The sequence below is a fragment of the Geotrypetes seraphini genome, chromosome 4, assembly GCF_902459505.1.
Source record: "Geotrypetes seraphini chromosome 4, aGeoSer1.1, whole genome shotgun sequence".
Lineage (NCBI taxonomy): Eukaryota > Metazoa > Chordata > Amphibia > Gymnophiona > Dermophiidae > Geotrypetes > Geotrypetes seraphini.
In genome coordinates, this window is record NC_047087.1 from 211,155,775 (window position 1) to 211,180,420 (window position 24,646).

Here is a 24,646-nt window from a genome sequence, read left to right on the forward strand (position 1 = left end):
AAAGGGACCTGTGGAGGGCCGGTGTGGCTGATTCAGCATTTCTCCCAGTTGCAATTTCTGGCGCTGTCCCCATGGCTGTGGCATCCCCGCTTTCTCTCTTCTGGCTCCATCGGCAAGTGCTACATCTCACTGACGACGTCTTGCTGGCGATGTGATGGTGCTGTCTTAGTGTCAAAAGTGCCTTTTTCTCCCCGATTTGTGTCCAGCTTCGGAGGTCCTGCCGGAGCTCCGTAGGAGGTTGGTTCTCTCTTGCTCCCCTTCTTGTGGTCTGCTGATGGAGTTGCAGCTCTGCTCATTTCAATCAAACCGCCATCCTCCTGCTTTACTTGTCTTTCTACTCATCTTGGACTCTTTAGTCTGCAGCAAAAGGTTGGGATATCCAACTAAAAGTCACCCTTGGAAGTCTTCCAGTACTGGGCAATCAATTCAGCTGCTTATGAGACTACATATACAATCTTAGTTCTCAACAAATGATCTTTAGAACTGTTCTTCTCTAACGTTGAACTTTGTTTATTCCACTCGATCTGTAATACCTTTTAATCATTGTAAATCGCATAGAACTTCATGGTCCTGCGGTATATAAGTTGTTATTTCTTTGCTCAGCCTTTTTTAATGCCTTTTTGTATCTATAGCTAGAGTTACCAGACATACAGATTTCTCTGGACATGTCCTCCTTTTGAAGACATGTCCAGGTGTCCGGATGGCACTTTGTCCGGGTTTTGAAAAACTTCTCGACAAAATTGCGTCGGGAAGGGGCATCCTCGCATGCATTGACGCAATGCAGTGACATCGGGAGCACGCATAAGTATGCATTATGTCATTACATCACAACCGCGCATGCGCGGATACCCACTGGGGCGGGGCTGGGGGTGAAATAGGGCATGATGGAGGTGTAACTGGGTGGTTCTGGGGCTTGGCCATGGGTCCAGATTTTCCTGAAGAAAATCTATAGCACATTTCTTTTCTTTATATCTCCTTAGTAATTAATTTCTTCTTCTATATTTTATATAACTTAGATTGTGAGCCCCCTGGGACAGCCTGGGTTAGGGGCAGAGCAGGACCCGAATATTGAAAATTTGCAAATAACTTTTGGGCCAACTCTGACAAGCCCCCACCTCCCTCTCGCCTTCCCCTCAGCATCCCGGACCTTACATGGTGGTCTAGCAGTCTTTCAGGGCAGGAGTGATCTTCCTATGTGCCTGTCCCATGCAGATCACTCATCCACAATGGCTGCCATGAGTTCCCATCGTAGTCCCATTTTGGATGAGTGATCTGCATGGGGCAGACACGTAGGAAGATCGCTCCTGCCCCGAAAGACCGTTAGACCACCAGGTAAAGTCCGGGGAGGTCTGGGAGGTGGGAAAGAGGTAGGGGTGATTCCAGTTTTAGGAAATCACGAATAATCGAAATTGTGAGTCCTAAAACCGTGAATTGGGAGGGGGGAGTGCATTTTAAACCTCTGAATACTCATGTGCAAGCGGTATATCAAATATAATAAATCAAATCAAGATGCTCAAACAATAAGAAGCAAAAAGAGAAAGTGAATAAAAGAAAAGTTCAGTTTAACCCACCATAATAAAATTAGTTATATGGGAGCTCATATTATGATTACAGAGATATTCAATGGCACTAAGGCCAGGACTCTGCAGATGGGCAGACTAGATGGGCCATTTGGCCTTTATCTGCTGTCATGTTTCTATGTTTCTATTCTCTAACCGGCACAGACTTTTAGGCAGCAGTAGGCGCCCAAGCTAAGTAAAAAAAATCTACCGCCACCTCATCTCCTTCCCCCGCAAACAAGGTCAAGCACATCCCCATATCACCCCCAACTAGGTCCAACACATCCCCATCTCCTTCCCCCAAACATAGGGTTACCAGATGTCTGGATTAACCCAGCATGTCCTCCTTTTGAGGTCATGGCCAGAGGTCCAGACAGTTTTTTAAAGCCCAGTACTTTGTCCAGGTTTTGAAAAGCTTCCAACAAATCGCTGTCAGGTAGGCAGTGGGGGCGGGGCTAGGGCAGAATTTATAGTGTTCTCTACTCCTTGGATTTACGTTTGTGAAATACAACTTTGGTATCTTACACATTTGATGAACCATCAGGGTCATTTAAGATACAAACCAAACTATATTAAATCCAAAAATAAAACAATACAGATTCGCAGTAATGACAAAGGCCAAACTCTTGCCAATAAGACCAAGAAGAGGTTGACATAGGATAACCATAAGCAGCTAAACACAGTTAGCCAGCAAACCGAAGGAAGGATCAGGGAGGAGGAGAAGATCTGAACTGAAGGTAAGGATACCAGTTGGTTCCAGACTTTTGGAACAATTTGATCCAGTCCTGGTTGTACTCTACCACATACCTAAACTTGCAGTTCTGGTGTCCCTATTAATTTCCCTAAAAAAAGCAGGACCACAAGTTCAGGCAAGCAGTAACTGAATCAGCCTGTCTTGCAATCATGAAGCTTCTTTGCAACTCGAACTGATAGCAATCCTTTATTGACCTTTTGCTTGACACGGGAATCCTTTACGGTATCTTTACCATTTTACTTGCCAACACCCCCTGTGGGAGTTGTTATACAATGTAAAAAGCAGATCAATAAATAAGGTGTAGTTGACACCATTTTATTGCAGAAGTGGTAGATTCCTGCCAGAAATCTGAAAGTTTCTCATTCTCTGCTCAGCTGAGGCAATACAAAGTTAGAGGTTTGTGCTGCCTGTACAGTCACGTAGACTTGGGAGGCAGCTGAAACATGAAAGGCAAGCAAATAAGGATAAACTGCTGTCCTGCCCTAAGGCAAGCCCCTCCCTGTGCATTGCATTTTACTGGAGTCTCCTTCAACATTTTTAGTTTCTGCCTTTAGATAATAAAGCAAACCCTCCTAATCTCTGAACAGCTAAGGGGCTGATGTCCCAACTTACCAGAAATTTAGTTCTAGGTCTGACTGGAAAAAGAACATAAGAATTGCCATACTGGGACAGATTGAAGATCCGTCAAGCCCAATATCCTATTTCCAACAGTGGCCATCCAGGTCCCAAGTACCTAGCTAGATCCCAAGCAGCAAAACAGACCCTTTGCTGCTTATCCTAGGAATAAGCAGTGGATTTACCCAGGCCATCTCAATAATGGCCTATGTTACACTTCTGCTTTATAAACATCACTGGCTTCCTGTCTAGCAACAGAATACTTATAAGGCACTTGCTCATACTTTTAAAGCTTTTACTCTGGGTCAAATTCTCCCTCTCTATCTGCCAAGTCTGATTATTCCATTCTCCAGTTAGACATCTTTGTTCTATAAATGACAACCATCTACTTCTTCCCAGCCCTAGAAATGCCCATCTTGAATCTACTAGACACAGAACATTTTTCTTCATGCCCCCTTAACTCTCTCCCCCTTCAAATCAGAGCAGAACTCTCTTTTTTTTAAGTTCAATATTTTTTATTGAGTTTTTTGAAAAAATATAAGAAACAGTTCAAGTACAGGGTATCAAAAAATAAAACAAAACATTTAGTATAACAAATATTCAGTTATATTGTGCAATGTAGAATTGAATCGTTTTAAAAGATCTAAAGTACTAGGACTGTTCATGAAAAGATAATAAAAGAAAAGATAAGAGGAAAGAGAAATTGAAGGAAGAAAGAAAAAGAATAAAATGAGGAAAAAGATGAAGGTAAAGAAAAAGAAGAAGAGAGGAGTGTCTATGAAATAGATTGAACATATGAGTCTAGGAATTTCCAGGGTGATTTACATTGTGTCAAACTTTTGGAAAGTCGAATTATATTTTTCTTTTCATAAGCATATGATTCAAATTTATGATACATGCTCAAAGAATTCCACCAAAAGGTATAGTTTAGTAATGAAGAGGACTTCCAATTTTTCAAGATGTGCATAAGGGCAGTCACAAACATTGCATCAATGAGTTTAGGAGGACAGTTAGACTGTGTAAAACAAGGGTGTTGAGATCGGAGAATTATAATGTCAAAGGAAATTTCTTCTGAACAATTGGTAATAGACTTTATGGTGTCCCAAATGCATGTCCAAAAGGAACGAACTTTAGCACAGTGGAAAAGCATGTGATCAAGAGTCACAGCTTCTTTCATACAATTCCAACATATAGAGTCTTGTTTTAGGTTAGCTTTCCACATCCGAAAGGGTGTCCATACCGCATTCCACATAATGAAGAACATTGATTGTGAGACTCTGGATGATAAAAGAGGTCGGTTTGTCGATGACCAGAAGAGTTCCCAGTCAACATCAGTAAGTGAGGTTGTCAGCATAGATTCCCAATGTTTCATGGAATGAGAGGAAAATGTGAAAGAGTGATCTCTTAGAATACTATAAAAGAGAGATATCGCTTTACCTTTTGATATAGCCAATGTGGACCAGTGATACAAAGTGTGAATGGATGTCATATAATCAAAGCGTATAGACATAGAAGATAACGTCTTAGTAAGAGAAAGCCACTGTGAGTAAGCAGAAGGAGACAATGAGTAAGTAGAGCAAATTGTGACAAAAGGAACAAACGAAGTGAGAGTGGTTATCTGATGGAGAGACCACAAACCAGCCCGCTGCCACCTTTTCCATGAAAGAGATTTACTATTGATTTGGATTTTGGGGTTATTCCAAATGGACAAGAGTGGACTGTCTTTAATTGAAATCTCTGCGATTACGTCTAGTATATGAAGGGCATGCTGCGTTGCACTCAATAAGGAGTATTTTCTCAAAAGTTTGGGCACTGGCACCGTCAACAAGCATGAAACATGTAATGGTGCACATAAAAACCGTTCCAGGTCAAACCAGGTTGGTGAGCAGAACTCTCAAACATTTGAAGTCTTCCCTGAAAACATGGCTTTTTCACAAAGTTTTTGATGCCTATTGCTTTTGGTCTTTCAACTACCATCACCATTTTTCTTACTCTTCCCCCTCTCCTCTTCTCTTTTTCACCCCTACTTTGAATTTTGTATCGGTCTGTGTGTATGGTTCTGCTCTATCAGATATTGTACTTCCTTTCCTATGCTAATTTGAAAAGGAACTACATTATTAGACAGTAAAGTATATATTCAGTCACGACCCATTAGTAGGTGCATTCATTCAGCCATTATACAGATAGTATCATGTCTAACCATTCTTAGGGTTACCAGATTTCACGTCAGTAAAATCCGGAAACCTAGACTCACCCCCAGGCTCACCCAGTTCTATCCATCCTCGCCTTGTTACGCCCCAGCTCCCCCCCTCAGCTCCATCCCAGCTCTGCCCAGCCCTGCCCCTGCTGCCTGTTTGTCGGGCAGAAAGGCATCCACGCATGCGCGAATGCAATGCGATGATGTCACACACATGTGCAAGTGACGTCGCCATATTGCATCCGTGCACGTGCGGATGTCCCCTCCTGACGTTATTGCTTTTCAAAACACAGACAAAGCCACCCGTCCTCAAAAGGACAAGTCTGGGGAAATCCGGACATCTGATAAACCTAACCATTATGGTACTGTCCATAGAGCACAGAGATGGAAAGAGGATGCAGAACATGCAGCACTCTGAGCAATTTTCTTCTGTTTCTGCCCTGTTGTCTTTTTTTTTTCTTCCTTTTTTTATGTTCCTCTTGCATCTTATGTTAGTCATATTAATATTGTTATTATATATTAAGTGTTATTCTATTCCGTACATGTATCTGACATTTGAGGGGCCCTTTCACCAAAGTGCAGTAAAATCTAGGCTGAGTGCATGACATACCCCCCTCCCAAAAATATTTGTTAAAAATAGCTAATATGTGGTTTACTGTGAGCTAACAGGCAAAATCTTAAGCACTTTTTGTTGCAGCCTGTTGGCACACGCTAACCATGTATTAACAACATAATGCTTTAATTCAGGGATGCCCACACTTTTGGGCTTGCGAGCTACTTTTAAAATGACTAAGTCAAAATGATCTACCAACAATAAAAATACTAATCATATACCCCCTCTTTTACTACGGTGCACTAGTCGCATTAACATTTAGCACACACTAAATCGGCTAGTGCACTTTAGTAAAAGACCCCCCCCCCCCCATATTTATTTCTTATATATACTATGTGCACTTCTTCTGTCCATTTCCCAACCAACATCTCTCTCTGTCTCTCCAGGAGTCCAACTTTTCTTTCTCTCTCCTATTGGCAACATGTCTCCCTCTCTCTCACTCCTCTGTTATGATTGTGCATCTCTCTGTTCTTCCTCAGGGTCTTTCCCCCTCTGTCTGCACCTTCCATAGTCCAACATCTGCCCCCCTCTCTTCTACTTCCCCTTTGTTTCAGGTTTCTCCTTCTCGCTATCTTCCTTCTGCTAACATTTTGAGTCCTCCCACCTTTGGTTCAGGTCTTTGTCTCTACCACTCTGTCTTCCCTCTCCCCAGGATCTGGCATCTCTCTTTCCTCGGTTCAGAGTGTTTCTCCTCTCTAACTACCCTAATAGTCCATGATCTACCCTGACTTCCCCCTCCCTTTTGGTTCAAGGCTTTTGATTCAAGGCTGCTTTCCCCCTCCCCTCCTTAAGGTCCTTTTGTATTCCCCCCCCCCCCCCGATCCAGCGTCTCTAAAGCGTCTTCGTTCTTCCCCTAGGCCTATCACAGTTGAATTAATTACGGCAGCCTGCAGAGCAAATGTAGCAGGCTGCCGTCGGCCTCTGTAGCATGTTCTCTCTGCCGTGGTCTCGCACCTCCTCTAACGTCAGGGGCGGGACCGCGGCAGAGGGAACGTGCTAGAGAGAACAATGGCAGCCTGCTACATTTGCTCTGCAGGCTGCTGTAATTAACTTTCAACTGTGATATGTCCAGAGGTAAGAATGGAGGATGCTGAGGGGGAAGCAGATCATCTGAGCGCAGAGTGCCCGGCTAAAAATGCTAGGGAGAACACTGGCTCAGCGATCTACCGGCATTGCCTTTGCGATCGACCGGTTGATCGCGATCGACGTTTTGGGCACCCCTGCCTTAATTAATGCAGTGACCACTACAGTTTCATGCTTCCCACCCTCTTAATATTCAAAAAAAGAAACACAGCAAAGCATAAAATGAAATATGTGTCACAGGATTATGCCAGTAGCAAAAAATAAATATTACATGAAGGTTAATTTAAAACAAACCAGTTCCAAAGGTATGGTGAGTTTATATGTTGCCTTCATTTAAACAATGCCTTTCTTCTAAAAAAAAAAAAAAAAATTGCATCATGTTAGATACACCCATACTCTCAGGAAGAACGCTATCACTGTTTAAACAAGCATGGCACCCCATAAAGTACAATGTAATTACTAGTTAACTCCCAAAAAAATATTTGAGTAAACTGGTTTGGGTTTTTTTTTTTTCTGCTTATGAAAACCCTGACTTTCAAGAACACTGCATTGTTAAAACTGGGATTGCATTCTATAAAGTGTATTTTAATTACTAGTTCACTCCAGAAGGCTAGGCATAAAAATGTATGAGATTAGCCCAATAAAAAATTACACCTTATAGTCTTGCTTTGTTTACTTCTATTTCCACAGTTTTATGACGAAATACTATTGGTGTCCTAAAAGGCTCCCCTGGAAAACTGCTGTATAAAAAGTGCACATTCAAGCAATGAGTCAAAGTGGGATATATCAGTCCTTAGATCCTTTTTCCTGAAGAAGATCTAACTACACGGAGTGAGAAACAATGTCTGACCATGGCCATCCAGGACACTGCCAGGAACACAAACCCCATGATCACCACCACAAGCATGACATGGGAAAACATTGTAAGTAGCAATTTGCTCTGAAAATATACTGGCTAATATTCAAAACTATTTAACAGGCCAGGAATGGTTCCTGGCCGGTTAAATAGTGTTTTAGTGCCTAACTGCAGATATTCAGAGGGAGATAACCAGTTATCTCCCGCTGAATATTGCCGATTAGTGGCTAGCCACTAACTGGCTATATTACTTCTGTTTTGGTTGCCTTAACTCATAAAAGATATAGCGAAACTAGAAAAGGTTCAAAGAAGAGCAACCAAAATGATAAAGGGGATGGAACTCCTCTCCTATGAAGAAAGACTAAAGAGGTTAGGGCACTTCAGTTTGGAAAAGAGATGGCTGTGGGGAGATATGATTGAAGTCTACAAAATCCTGAGTGGTGTAGAACGGGTCGGCATATTAGGCCAGGGTTTTCTTGGCCTAAAATGCTGGCACCTCACACACAATCCGTGCCCAAACTCTGCCCCATAACCACGTCTACTTTTTGGGCAAGTGTGGGTAGGCACCAGTAGGTGCCTTGGTGTAAATGCCTAAATGGTGCCTACTGAGTTTGGTGCATATAAGCGTGCTTTACACAATAATCAAGAACTTTTATTACAAACAAAAACTGAGACAACACATACAGAGTTTGTTCAATGCATCCTGAAATACACTAGTTCTTCCATCAAAGTGACAGCCTATATTAAATAAGAACATAAGAACATAAGAAGTTGCCTCCGCTGAGGCAGACCAGAGGTCCATCCTGCTCAGCGGTCCGCTCCCGCGGTGGCCCATCAAGCCCATTGCCTGAGCAGTGGTATATATCTATCTATACCCTTCAATCCCTTTTTCTTCTAGGAATCTATCCAAACCTTCTTTGAAACCATTTAATGTGTTCCTGTCTACCACAGCCTCTGGAAGCGCGTTCCATGTATCCACCACCCTCTGAGTGAAGAAGAACTTCCTAGCGTTTGTTCTAAACCTGTCCCCTTTCAGTTTCTCCGAGTGCCCCCTTGTGCTTGTGGTGCCCCTTAATTTGAAAAATCTGTCCCTGTCTACTTTTTCTATGCCTTTCAGGATCTTGAAGGTTTCTATCATGTCTCCTCTAAGTCTCCGCTTTTCCAGGGAGAAAAGTCCTAGCTGCTTTAATCTGTCGGTATATGGGAGATTTTCCATTCCCTTTATCAGTTTAGTCGCTCTTCTCTGTACTCCCTCTAGTATCGCCATGTCCTTCTTGAGGTGCGGCGACCAGTACTGGACACAGTACTCCAGATGCGGCCGCACTATTGCACGATACAGCGGCATGATGACTTCCCTCGTCCTGGTCGTGATACCCTTCTTAATGATACCCAACATTCTGTTAGCTTTCCTTGAGGCCATGGCGCACTGCGCCGATGCCTTCAGTGTTGTATCTACCATCACTCCCAGGTCTCTCTCCAGGTTACTGACCCCTAGTGGTGTTCCCCCCATTTTGTAAGTGAACATCGGGTTCTTTTTCCCCACATGCATGACCTTGCATTTCCCTACGTTGAAGCTCATTTGCCATTTTTCGGCCCACTTTTCCAGCTGCGTTAGATCCTTTTGGAGATCTTCGCAGTCTTCCCTCGTTTGAGCCCTGCTGTATAGTTTGGTGTCATCTGCAAATTTTATGACCTCACACTTGGTTCCCGCTTCTAGGTCGTTTATGTAGATATTGAACAGGAGTGGTCCCAGCAAATCATAGTAATGATTTGACAATGCTACACATATGTAAAGATCAGCTCAGAGATATGGAGGGGCTTTTACAGAAGGCAAAGCCCCCCCATACCACCTCACCACCCAATCATTGCTGCATCTTCCATACTTTGAAGCATAAATAGTGCCAGCTCGTGCCAAATTAATATCAAATCAGTGTGAACAAATCAAAAAATTAAAGTTGCTTAACTTAAAGCTTGATTTCTTGGTTTTCAACATGCACATGTTTCGTGCTCCTGCTTCAGGAAACCAAACCTTAAAATTCAGCCACACTCATCAGAATGTGCTGGGCGGCAATGGATACTTTAAAGCTTCAATGTAGCTTAAATGTTCACAATGTTGTACCATGGGGGCTTCCATTTTATTAATTAATAATACAGGATCTATGTTCAATGATTCATGCTTTTTAAACGCTCTTGAAGTCTGCTCCATATAAATGCGATCACAGGGACAGCAAATCACGTAAATGACCTCAATGGACTCACAAGAAGTGTTACTATGAAGTTTCATTTTATAATTCATCTTGAGTATTTACCACATTTTTATGTCCTCCAGCGCCCACCGATCTAACAGAAGTGCTCATACAGTCATTCCATCCCTTAGCTCTGGAACCAGTTGCCTGATCAGATAAAATCTCAGAACTCACTAATGACATTCCGAAGAGCAGTGAAGACCCTCCTTTTTAGCTAAACAGACTCCGACACGCTGCCTCTCCCTTTCTCTTCCCTTCTCTGAGCCCCTTAGTCTCTGAATTTTCAACACTTTCCCCCCTATGTACCCACTACCCTTTGACCAGTCATGACCCTCACTTTTGTAAAAAGTTTGCATTGTGAATGTTCATATGTAACCCATTCTGAGCTTTGGGGAGGATGGGCTAGAAATTGAAATAAATAAGTAAGAATAGTCTTACTGGGTCAGACCAATGGTCCATCAAGCCCAATAGCCCATTCTCACAGCAGCCAATCCAGGTCCCTAGTACCAGACCAAAACCCATGGAGCAGTAACATTCCATGCTACCAATCCAGAGCAAGCAGTGGCTTCACCCATGTCTTTCTCAACAACAGACTATGCACTTTTCCTCCAGGAAATTTTCCAAACCTGTCTTAAAACCAGCTACACTATCCGCTCTTACCACAACCTCTGTCAACGTGTTCAAGAGCTTAACTATTCTCTGAGTGAAAAAATATTTCCTCCTATTGGTTTTAAAAGTATTTCCCTGTAACTTCATCGAGTGTCCCCTAGTCTTTGTAATTTTTGATGGAGTGAAAAGTCAATCCACTTGTACCCGTTCTACTCTACTCAGGATTTTGTAGACTTGAATCATATCTCTCCTCAGCCATCTCTTTTCCAAGCTGAAGAGCCCTAAATTTTTTAGACTTTCCTCATATGAGAGAAGTTCTATCCCCTTTATCATCTTGGTCGCTCTTCTATGAACCTTTTCAAGTGCCGTTATATCTTTCTTAAGGAAACCAGAATTAAATGCAGTACTCCAGATGAGGGCGCACCATGGAGCAATATAGGGGCATTATAACATTCCGCAAGCAACTGAAAACTTGGCTTTTCACTAAAATGTAATTCTATCTTCTCTTCTATATATAAGTTCATGTAAACCTTTTTTTTCCTTCTCTTCCTATATTTTAAGTTCTTGTAAACCGTGCCGAGCTCCACATCTGTGGAGATGATGCAGTATATAAACTTAAGGTTTAGTTTAGTTTAGTCTTATTTACCATCCCTTTTTAAATAATTCCTAGAATCCTGTTTGCTTTTTTATCCGCCACCACACATTGGGTGGAAGGTTTCATTGCATTGTTTAAGATGACACCCAGATCCTTTTCTTGGACACTAACCCCCAAGGTGGACCCTTGCTTCTGGTAATTGATTCGGGTTGTTCTTCCCAATGTTCATCACTTTGCATTTGTCCACATTAAATTTCATCTGCCACTTGGACACCCAGTCTTCCAATTTCCTAATGTCTGCCTGCAATTTTTCACAATTTAATGTTTGAGTTCTTTTAGTACAATGGGATGTATACCATCCAGTCCAGGTGATTTATCACTTTTTAACTTGTCAATTTGGCTTAGTACATCTTCCAGATTCACTGATATTTCTTTCAGTTCCTCCACACCATTACCCTTGAAAACCATTTCCGGTTCAGGTAGATCTCTTACCTCTTCTTCCATAAAGACCGAAGCAAAGAATTCATTCAGTCTCTCCGCTATGGCCTTATCCTCCCTGAGCATCCCGTTTGCTCCTTGATCATCCAACAGTCCCATAGATTCCCTCACAGGTTTTCTACTACTGCTGTACCTAAAAAAATTGTTACGAGATTTTGCCTCTTTTGCAAGTTTCTCTTCATATTCTTTCTTAGCTTTCTGTATCAGTGCTTTGCATCTAACTTGCCAGTGATTGTGTCTCTTCTTATTTTCTTCATTCGGATCCTTTTTCCATTCTTTAAAGGATGTTTTTTTTGGTTCTAATAGCCTCTTTCACTTCACCTATTCACCATGCCAGCTCTCGTTTCCTCTTCTTTCCTGATACGTGGAATACATCTGGTCTGGTTCATCAGCTTAACTAACGAAGTCACTAACCCCCCTTTTACAAAATCATAGCACGTTTTTTAGCGCCAGCCACGGCGGTAACTGCTCAGACACTCATAGGAATTCTATGAGCATCAGAGCTATTACTGCCATGGCCAGCACTAAAAACTATGTTACGGTTTTGTACAAGGGGGGGTGACTAATTAATGCTGTCATTCCCACTCATCACTCTTAAACATGCCCCCTTGGGGAAATGTATAAAAAATTCTGTTAGTGTGCAGTATATGCGTGCAGATAGAGATATTTACTGTGCGTTGGAAGTGCAAGTCCTGGGTGAGCCCTTTTAATGTGTGGTAAATGTGCACAGGGTGCTTACTGCAATTTAGTAAAAGAACCATTTAGTTTACACAGTGGAAAACGCTATCTTGAGTCCTGCCGTAAGAAAATGTGATGATGTCACAATAAAAAATACAATAAAACTTAACAATGGAATTAAATATTGGAATTCCATTAGATAACAATCGTTAAGTCCCCACTCATTATGAGCACCCAGATGAAAAATCCAATATTGCTCACATTCTATCAGTCTTTGGGTCTGTACAACACACACACAAATACATGCTCAACTATCCACCATTTAATTTAAATAAACTGATGATTATACTGCAAAAAAATGATAGACCAAAGGAGCTGTCAGTTTTTGAGTATGAATCCAACTCTTACGTTCTGTTAAATATATTTTGACTGTTATGTTCTATCAAACATTTCTGGCAAGGACATACAATTATATTTACAACAAAGGACGAATCACACGTGGTCACTGATTTTAAAGAGTACTCTTTAAAATCAGTGACCATGTGTATACACAAATGACAGATTATTGCCACATCATCTTCCGAAGAAAACTGAAAACCCATACTTAATCTCCTTTACCCTCTCCTCTCTCCCCTTCCCCTTCCCTCCCACCTCCTCTCTCCCCTTCCTCTCCCTCTTACCTATCCACCTTCCCTCTCTCCCTCTTCTTCCTCTCTTTACAGTCGCCTTGAGCCTGTATAGGTATGAACGACGCACAAATAGAAGATTAGATTAGACAGGAAACTAAAAATAAAACTTGTTGAGCTGCACAACCCTATTTGTTTCTCTGATGTTAATAATTTCCTTGCCAGCTCCAAATTCTGTAGTACTGAAAGATCCTGTTTGGACCTTTTGAATTTTTGTGATGCCACAAAAGCCACTTCTATGAGGTCTAATTTGCCACTAGTCGCAATATTTATCTCTTGGAAGTAATTTGTATGGATTACAATTTTCTAGCTGGCTCCTTAACAGATATCTTGCAAAATAATCTGATATCAAGCTCTGGCATTGCCTATATAATCACTCTGTTTGAGAAAATACAGAATTATTTTTAATCCAGTAAACTGTACTATCTAAAGCAATATAGTTTTACCAGAGGAAAATATCAAAACATATCTAATAGATTTATATGAGTGATAGACTCTCAAACCAGGGCCCTCTTTTACTAAGCTGCTTTAGTGGTTTCTACCATGGCCCGGGGCTCTAAATGCTCAGACACAGCTCCAGCGCTCATAAGAATTCTGTGAGCGTCGGAGCATTTAGCACTTCAGGCCACAATAGAAACATCTACCACGGCATAGTCAAAGGGGTAGATTAGGGACAAGCACTGGATACGCGCTTCCGGAGGTTGTGATAGGCCAGAGCACCCTACCGGGGTTCAAGGAAGGTTTAGATAGGTTCCTAAAGGATAAGGGGATTGAGGTGTACAGATAGAAGTAGAGGTAGGTTATAAAAATAGTCAGGGACCACTTCACAGGTCATAGGCCTGATGGGCCGCCGCGGGAGCGGACCGCTGGGCGCGATGGACCTCTGGTCTGACCCAGTGGAGGCAACTTCTTATGTTCTTATGTTCTTATATACGATAATTGGATTTTCAGCAAGTGTTCCACATACAAATTTCAATAACACCTTGAGCTGTGTAGACCTGGGTATTAAACTAAGTTATAAACTGATTGAGCAATTGATGACAGTTCAGTGGTACACAGAAGTCACGCAAATGAAGAAAGGGGATTACTTTCTATGTCAATGTCAAACTATGGGGGCCCTTTTACTAAGGTGCCCTAACCGATTTAGCGTGCGCTATATGCTAAGGCGCCCATAAAATATAATGGATGCTGTAGCATTTAGCGCATGCTAATCTTTAGTGCACACTAAATCGGTTAGCACGTCTTAGTAAGAGGACCCCCGATATGAACAGGATGTACTACAGAAGGATCAGGAAAGGTCATTTAGGCTTGAATTTAAAGTGATTTTTCTGTTCTCAATTTCAGCGTGCAAACCTGACCACCATCACCCTGAGCATGAGCATCACCATGACCACCATGCACATCACCCTAACGCAGGTATGAAACATTTCAAATGTAGGACCATATTTACTAACACATAGTAATATAGTGCATTGTCCTGCTATTGTACCACAGAAAAATGTACAGCAGATGGCAAAAATCAGCAGTCTCTTAGATCCACATGTTATTGGATCTTCCTGCTGCAATTGGATATAAGTTCCAGGTTGCAGCATGTCAGGTACTTACACCCCACCCCACTCCCAGACACTTTCCTCATATGCTCACTTTCTTGTACAATCAATCATTCTTTCGAGGTTGGATTACTGTAATTCGGTCTAAGTCTACCCAAGAAAAGTCTTGAAAGACTTCGACAGATTCAGAATACTGCAGCTAGGTTGATCTTTGCAAAAAGCACATATGATCATGTTTCCCCGCTTTTGTTAAAACTTCACTGCTTTAAATGAGCCTGCCTAACATTTAAGATCTTGCTTGGCACTCTTCCTCCTTTAATTCCTCTATCCTGGAATTCTGCGAGACCTGATATTACCAGATCTATTCAAAAGCTTAAATTATCTTTCCCCTCGTTAAAAGGTGTTATCTATATTGGAAAATTAGGGAAATCTCTTTACTTTAAAATTACTGAGCTTTGCAATAATTTTCCTGTCCAGCTTCGTAACTTGGGCTCTTTCTAATTATTTCGAAAACATCTGAAAATGTGGCTATTTTTAAAAATGTAAATTTCGCTGCTTTCTATATAATCACTAATTCTTATTATATTTTCCTATCTTCAAAACTCTTGTAAACCGTGCCAAGCTCTATCCTTATAGAGAAGATGCGGTATATAAGCTTAAGATTTAGTTTAGTTTAATTTTTTGTGCTTGATGATATTACCTGCAGTAATTGTGCCTCAGATGATTCACTTTGGCTCAACTGGTCCCCTGAGAATACATATTTTCTGATTGCTCTTAAATCTGGGAAATTCCATTGTACCGTACTCTTGGGTAATACTATTGCTGACAATGGCTTGTTTTTCAGTGCTGATACTGCTTTGGCTGTCCTGACCTGTGCCTTCTCATTGACCACATTCCTGTCTATAAGCTTTGCCCTGAAGAGTTTATGTTCTGGAGCTGCTCTCCTGTGCATCTTCAACTTCCTACCAATACCTGGCAACTAAATTTATGGCTATGTGGAGAACACCTCAGACTCATGCTTCGATCCCTGGCACCCTCTGAATACCAAAAGGCTAAAACTGTAGGCAAAAGGGGCTTTTATAGGTGAACATGCATGCATGTTCCCTGAGGTGCTTCACTCGGTCAAGTCACAGCAATGCAAAACTAGCAATAATATGGTGTCCATTTATTTTTTTCCTTAGAACGGGACATCTACTAATTTGTAGGTAATAACATTGTAGATATCTGTCTTTCTTTCTTTCTCTCTCCCTGCCCTCCCTCCCTTTCCTTTCCCTTTCTTTCTTTCTCTCTCTCCCTGCCCCCTTTCTTTCTTTATCCCTCCCTGCCCCCCTTTCTGTCTTTCTTTCTCTCTCCCTGCCCCCCCACCGATTTCTCCAAGCCACCGCCACCAATTTCTTCCAGCTTTCCCAATGCCGACGTAGCAACAGGTCAGGTGCATGCAGCAACTTTACAAGCAGTGGGCCCACAAGCCTCCCCCCCTCCCCCTCCATGTCAATTCTGACATCAGAGAGAAAGTTACGGGCCAGCCAGGCAGCGATTGGCTGGCCTAGAATTTCTTCTCCAACATCAGAATTGACTTCGGGGGGGGAAGGTTTGTGGACCTGCCACTTGTAAAGTCGCATCCCATTGTTCCCAAGCACAGTGCCTTTTTTTTAAAATTGCTTTGTGCTTGGGGACAACGGGATAGGCTACCTAAAAAATGGGATGGTCCCGTTCAAAATGGGACGTATGGTCACGTTAAGCATATATCAAAATTGGGTCCAGGATGTTTACAAGTGCTGGGGTGGCATACTAGCCTCAAATCTGATCCTTCCTTGCACTGCCTCTCTGCCCCTGACCCTCCTTTGAATTAACGTACTCTCCCAATTCACTTCTGAATTACCTCTGTACCTCCATCTACTTTTCACATGTTCCTGATCCCTCCATCCTCATACCCTTTTAACGGAGACCTCCAAACAACCAATCTCAGTCCCACACTATTAGTGAAATTACACCCTCCAATAAAGATTAAGAGTGAATGTAGTTGAATTTTAATCTTCATACATGTTACGAGATTAAGAGCTCTTTTTACTAAGGTGCGCTAGCGGTTTTAGCACACACTTGGCGCGCACTACAATACCGCACACGGTAAAAGCTAACACTCCAAAGAGCTTGCATTAGTATTTTTCATTTAGCGCGTGGTTAGCACGCACCTTAGTAAAAGGAGCCCTAAAAGTACCTCAGAAACTGCTGGGCCGTTTCTTTCATTGGTCTTAAAAATTCCCTACTTAGGAGACTACCAAAATGAGCAATTTTGCCTCTATTTTCTCATCACAAGGGCAGTTACTAACATGATTTAACAGCATAATGAAATGTGTGTTAATTTAAGTTACAATGGTATACATAACAATGTGATGCAAACATTTTTTCTGGGTTTGTAAATAAGATTCATTATTTATATATACAGAATGTGGATAAGGGAGGGAGTAATTTTCAAAGCTATTTCCTCAGCTAATCAAGGTATGCCCGGTGGTAAGTGGGCTCTTCACAAAACTGCCCATCCCGTATGTCAGTAAAAATGTTGCCTATGGTGCCATTGCAGGCTTACTAATATGAAAGATATTCCTGAGGCCACAGGACAGGGTTGGAAACTTTTCAGAAGTCTTTGTGCATTTTAAGTCAGGAAAAAAAATGATCAGAACCAATTCGCAATTGAAAATATGAGCAGGAACTTTTAGTTTGAAAGTCCAGCAGAGTCAACACATACTTTTCACAGTTTTAGTCAAATGAAAATCATCCCTCAATCCTTCAAAAATCTTTACAAAGGTTATTACACTGTTGTCCATCTCTGAGACTAAAGGCATTGACAAGTCAGGTTCCAACATTGTAAACTCTTTCGCTGAATCATGCTTACAGGTTATGCCGAGCAGAAAAACAATTTTTTTCATAAAAATATGTTGTGATTCATTCACCTGTCATTCTGGTTTTCTTGTCATATTCTGTAGCTCCGTGTGATCCACACCATCCATCCCAAAGCCACAGCCACGTGAAAGAACATAAGAAATGAGGAGCTTATGCTGAAAAACCATCATCTTGCAGTGTTCTACGTTTTAACCCTTACACTTAAAGATAGTACAAGAGGCTCTGGAAGATTGTGATCACTTGTGTATCACTTTTTTTGCTTCCAAAGGGTCAAAATCATTATTATTACTGTCTCTCTCTCTCTCTCTCTTTTACTTTCTATCCATCCTTGTTCATCCCTATATCAAAGCATGTTAATTGTTTATTAAAAATCCTAATGATCAATGTACCTTTGGTTTGTCTGTTTTTTTATGACAGTTCAAATATTGCTTTATTATTGTAAAAAGCAAAATACAAACATGTCTCCCAACTACTATACCTTCCCTGTGCCATGGCAAAGCTCTTTTCATGTATGTTATTATTATCATGAAAGAATAGCGACTTGTGTAATCAGCCAGCCAAAGGCAAACTCATAGTCTCTCATCAGGAAGGATGGCAACAATGCCTTCCCTGCTATGTTCCTGTTAAGCTTTAGCTAATATGAACAAACTAACGTTGCCACTTACCGACTGAATCCTCACAGCGGATCCTGGTCCTTGTTCTAAAAAGGACAGCACATTTTGGAGAAAGATTTAGTAGCCGTTAGCTTGACACTACAAATTCTTCAACTCAACGTGGAAGGTCTGTCAACAGCCAAACAAACTTCACTTAATTTATGTTAACTGACAATAATACAGGAAACAATTTCACACTGATCTATGACATGCATCTATAAGTTAATCAAGAGAAACTGTATAAAATTTCTAGAGTATAAAAAAGAATCATTACCATCAAGATTATGAGCCCCTTTTATCTGCACTGGAGGTTTTTAGTGATTTTCTGAATGAATGGTATGTTGGTGTGTTCAGGTTTAGGTCCACTTAAGGTGATGCTCCAAATCCCTGCTTGAAAGGAAAGTATCCTGTTGAGGAAATCTTTTGAATTTGCATCCTTACAACTGACCCGATATTCAGCAGACAGCAATCAGCATTTTGCTGACCACTGCTAGCAATATAACTAGAAATTCAATCCCAGGCCATGTCCAGACTCTGGCACTGAATTTCCGGCTATGCAGATCCAGTGAAAAATTAGCCAGTCACAATATACAGCACTTAAGCAGCCATGAAAAACTGCATAAACATAGAACTGCATTTTATGCTGTTATTATGAGCTAGTTAAGTGCCAAATATTGCAACTTAATTGGCTATGGCCCGGATTCTCAAACCGGCGCCAACATTGGCAGCTGCCTTATAAGTGGCCACCACTTGTGTATCAATCACGCATCAGCGCCAGTTTTGGAATTGCACCCATGCAAAAGATAGGCACTGGAAATGTTGGCCAGGGTTTTCCACTCCTACATTTCTGGCGCCTATCTTCACATGAATTGTGCCTACGTAGGCACTTTAGGCCACCTAACACCACTTCCAGCATTGGCCACGCCTACTTTGGCATTCATCTGCCTAAAGCGCCTATGTAGGCTCGATTCCAGCACCAATTTTCTAGGCGCCGGTACATGCCTCAAATCTCAATTAAAAACGCAGTTTAGATGGCATTATTAGTGGAGGTATAGGTACCTACTGGCACCTAGAAAATCTATGCCAGTTTGAGAATCCAGGCCTAAATTCTGACTCCAGCTCAGAATGCCAGCTTGGGCGCTAACCAGGCATTTTATGCCGCACTATCTGATTAACACTATATCGTCGCCCAATTCAGAAATTCTATCCATCTCTCTAACATCAAAATCACTGCCCTCCTCACTAACCATCACTCTATTCTACATCCCCCCAAAAAAATAGACCACGTCCAAAGAGGACTTCGCGGAAACCCTACTAACCAATTCTTTAACTAGTCCTTACAACCTACTATGCGGGGATATTAACATTCATCTCGAGCAAACTGACCAATCAGAAATCTCGGCCTTCTGGTCACTGCTCACCCAACTAGACTACGACAAACACCCCCCCTATCAAAACCCACCAAAGAGGGCATCAATTAGACCTGGTGACTCTCTCCACCAAGGAACAGATCAACCCCACATTTTACTGGAAACAAGGCAAATGGTCAGACTCTCTATGGTCTGACCACCGTCTATGTAGTTTCACCATTGGATGCCAACATAAACCCCCCAAAAATAGCAAAACCAGAATTACAAAAACCCACACTACCAGAGGAAAAATTGACCCAACGGAATTTTGGTCCCATTTCGAAATCAACACCAATCCAACCGAAGAAACGGAACTACTCATGAGCACCTGGATCAAGGATAGTACCAACATACTAAACGAGATAGCCCCCTTTAAAACCCGCAGAATTAGAACCACAAACAAAGAGGGCTGGTTCGATTCAGAACTGCTGCTATTAAAGAAGGATCTCAGAAAAGCAGAAAGACTATGGCAAAAATCTGGAACCCTAGAACATAGATTGGCCTGGAAACTAAAACTAAAAAATTACAAAAACCTCACTAATGAAAAAAGAAAAAATTTCTACTCCCACAAAATCGGTAATATTAAAACCAACAGTAGTAATCTCTTCAAACTGGTCAATGACCTATACAACATCGAGACCTTCACAAAAACACACGAAGAATCCACTCTAACTGCCAACACCCTTGCAGACTTCTTCAACACCAAGATTCAAAAACTAAGGTCTACACTACCTACCATACCCAACCCCCTCGAGCAGTTCCCCATTCTTCCAGACCCGGATATATCTAACCCTGACCCAGAAACTAGAACAGACCTGAGCTGGAAACAATTCAAAACAATCAACTGGCATACCTTTAATACCTACTACAACAAATACACACACTCCTTCTGCAAATTGGACACATGCACACCAAACATCATGAAAGCTGCTCCGCTCCACTTCAAAGCAAACATGATGACATGGGTTAACTCCCTTCTATCCACAGGAAACTTCCCGTCTGAGCAAGGTCATATTATGATTACCCCAATTATAAAAAACGTGAAAGAACCACCAAATTCCCCTTCTAACTACAGACCGATCGCAAGCATCCCCCTATTTACTAAAATAGCAGAAGGGTTGGTAAAGGCGGAACTCGCAGCATACCTAGAAAAATTCAATATCCTAAGTGACAATCAATCAGGTTTCCGCGCAGATCACAGCACCAAAACCATCATAGCCTCCCTTCTTGACCACCTCCACACGCTCTTCAGCCAAGGCTCAAGCGCCCTGATAATACAACTTGACCTGAGTAGTGCTTTCGACCTGGTCGACCATACCATTCTCCTAGAATGCCTGGCCTACATCGGCATTTCCAATCAGGTCCTCAACTGGTTCCAGGGATTCCTAAGAAATAGATCCTACAAGGTTTTCAAGAACAACGCATTCTCATACAGCTGGGACAACATCTGTGGGGTCCCTCAGGGCTCCCCCCTGTCACCCACCCTGTTCAATATCTACCTGGCCTCCCTAGGTAACCTCCTACACAACCACAAGCTCAAATATTTCATCTATGCAGATGATATCAAATAGCCATCCCTCTAACCAATTTCTCACAAGAACTACTTAACCACATTACAAACATTCTTAACCAGATTGAACTCTGGATGCTATCCTTCAGACTGAAACTCAATCCCGACAAATCAAAATTCTTCCTAGCCACCCCCAATGGCAAAATCAAGAACACTACAATTCAATTAAAAGGAATAACTTTCCCCCTCGAATCCACCCTAAAAATTCTGGGAGTCACTCTGGACAAAAACTTATCCTTAGAAAGCCACACCAACCACATGGTCAGGAAATGCTTCTCCGTACTGTGGAAACTGCGCACCATAAAAAAATACTTCGACGACACTTCTTTCCGCCTGCTTGTACAATCTTCCATCCTCAGCATTCTTGACTACTACAACATCATTTACCTTAACGCCACGAAGAAAACCACCAGGAGACTAAAAATAATCCAAAATACCGCCGTGCGTCTCATCTTCGGCCTAAAGAAATGGGAACACGTCACCCCCTTCTACCACCAACTACACTGGCTGCCATTCGAATCGAGAGTCCTTTTTAAATTTGCATGCTTCTGCTACAAATCGGTAAATGGTTCTTCACCAAGCTACATTAATCCTCACTTTAACCTCTATCACACAAACAAGAAATCCCTTAGAATTCAACTGTTCGCCTTCCTTTCGCTAAAACTCTGTCATTTTAAAAGATTCATAGACAAAACCTTCACCTACAAAGTAGCCAAGCTCAACCCATGGCTGGCCCAAATGATATTCAAGGCCCCCTCCTACCTCGACTTCAGAAAATCACTCAAAACTTACCTATTCAGCAAACAAGACCCCTAACGGCCCCACCTGCTCACATTAACACCTTGCCCCCCCTTCTTCCCTCCCTGCTCTTTTCCCCCCTCATAATAGCTTCTCTCCTCCCTCTCTTCCACAAGATCCCTGTCAATTACAGTTATATTTGTTACATATTTGATAAATTGTTGTAAATCTGCTTGTAAATGTAGATCCTAATCTAACTGATGTAAACCGCCTAGAACTCGCTGGGTATGGCGGTATATAAGAATAAAATTATTATTATTATTATTATTATTATTAAGTACCACTGAAAATACCCAGTTAGCCCCAGACAAGTGATTTAAATGGCCGGGAACCTCTTCTAGCCATTTGAATCATTTTGAATATTGGGCTCAATTTCCACACGGAAATTCTGGCATTTACACTTTAAAATGGCATCCATATGTAAATGGTGATTTAGAAAAGATTCATATGAATGTCCTTAATACACAGTAAATGCACAGGGTTGTGTTGGGGGCTTGGTTTGGATGTGGAGTGGTTGGGTTAAATATGAGTATATGTGTATCTCATTCCATAAAAGAAATGACCTAATATTTCCATATCAGGATTTAGAGCTGCTCCATGGCACATATAGGTTTTTAAAACGTGCTAGTGTCAGGGAGTTATCTTTCTTAATACCTTATTTTTTATTCCACTCCCTCTCCAAATTGAAAATAAATAAAGATTGCATCTTTTGCAGTTAACTAGCAGCATTTAAACCAGTAGTTTTCAAAATGGCTCACATACATACCAACTTTGGACATGCCCAACTTTTCATGAATTATTTTCCAAACTGTACCTGCCAAGTTGCCTATTTCTTCAGCTACTTGGGAAACCTTAATTCATCTCTCTGACAAAATTAAATCCTCGACTTTCTTGCACATTTCTGTGCTGTATGATGGTCATCTTCAAAGGAGTGTCTACCCCACTTAAACTGATTGCTCTAAAATTTTACTTTGTAGGATGATGGGGCAGATTCACCATAAACTGCAGTCATACATTCTTGGATCTCCTTTGGCCCTTTTTCCTTCTTTGTGAGAAATTTTATCACTGAATGGTGTTCCAAATCTAGCAGTTTTTTTACTTGATTTGCATGAGGACTCTCCTGACATCCTGTCTCTTGGAATGTTAGACTCGCTCTAAGCCACAACTGTGCATGAGTAACCTTGAGACATTTTACACCGAGCACAGACTTGTTTCAATAAGCTTGCTACTTTCTTTCATACTCAGGTAGATAAATTATTGAATGCCCCTTGTATCATTCATATTTCAGATATATGACAGTTTACAGTGCCCTTAAATGTTTATATTTCTCATGCTGTATCATGTTAGCTCTATGACTAAGAATCAGTTTGCCATCTTCAAATTCACATCCCTGATTGTGTTTAACTTCTGTTTCATCTCTGCATTAGTGTTATGCTGTTAACAAAATTATATTTTGTATGTCAATCTATACCTGCTTTACACTACCTTGCAGTTAATAAATAGATCAGATGTTATTATTATATGATATGATGCTGACACCTTGTGGCCACCTCTTACACTGCAGCATTTTGCATTTTCATGAGTAAAATAGTGTGGTAGCCTAAATGACTCTGGACTAACAATAACCGGCATGATAGATTCAACTAAAAAAAAAAATGGATGTTCAAGTCAGAACATCACATATGGAAGCCCATTTTTCATGTTTGTTTGTTTTTTTTAAATAAGATCTGGTGGCACACAGCCTGTTCTAAAATATATGAGAAATGGGCAGCCATATGTTGTTGATGTCCAGTATGAATATACATTCTACAAACTGAAAAGTCCAAACTTCCCTTTTACAAAACCGTAGTGTGATTTCTAGCACCAGCTGCAGCGGCAACAGCTCCGACACTGATAGAATTCCTAAAAACTGTGCCACAGTTTTGTAAAAGGGGGGGGGAATTAGGCATGGGGAAAATAAGGGTTATGGATGTCTGTATGGCAGCATAGGAACGTCCATGTTACTAAATAGCCACATAGATGTACATACAGAGCAGAGGGGTAGCCTAATGTGTTCAGAAGCAGAGGACCAGGTTCCAATCCCACTTCAACTTTTTGTGATTTTTTTTTCTGTGTGTGAGTCCTCCAGGAACAGAAAGCATCTACCATACCTGAATGTACACTGTTTCAATAGTCTTCAGGCATTCAGGCTTCTTTTATATTCAGGTACAATATATATTTTTCTGGTCATGGAGGCTTCACAATTAAAAAAAATTACAAAGAGATGAAGTGGGATTTGAACCTGGGTCTCTGGTTCTCAGCCCACTGCACTAAACACAGGCAATTCCTCAACTCTGCAAGATCTATTAAGAAGTTAACTTTTAAAAATATATATATATTAGTAACATGAACATCCATAGTCCCTTCCTACAATACCTCATCTATCTTAAAATTTGCCTTTTTCTTTTTTAAAACTTGTTATTTATAATCATTTATCTTAACATATATTACAACAAATACATCAGGAAAACTAATATTTAACTTTAGAAACATAGAAAATTCATGAATAAATGTAGCGCCGACTTTGACTGAAACCTGCCTTGCGGACCCCTCCACAACTTACTTAGGATTGACTCAGACCTACCCTCTCCTACCTCCCAGATATCTGTACAACTTACTTTTTAAAGCCTGGTGGTGTAGCGGTGAAGTGTGGCACAAGCGATCTTCCAACGCTCCTTCCCCATTCAGAGCCATGAACAAAATTGATTGCCATGAGTTCCTGCTGTAGTCTGTTAAG

The 24,646-nt window shown here is 41.3% G+C and overlaps 1 long non-coding RNA gene across 1 annotated transcript; it reads left to right on the forward strand.

The window, feature by feature from the left end:
• The first annotated feature begins 7,607 nt into the window (after positions 1–7,607).
• LOC117359074 lies at positions 7,608–17,658 on the forward strand. The gene is made up of 3 exons (XR_004539153.1): positions 7,608–7,744; positions 14,334–14,405; positions 17,524–17,658. It is a non-coding gene; the product is annotated as an uncharacterized LOC117359074 (long non-coding RNA).
• Positions 17,659–24,646: the final 6,988 nt, after the last annotated feature.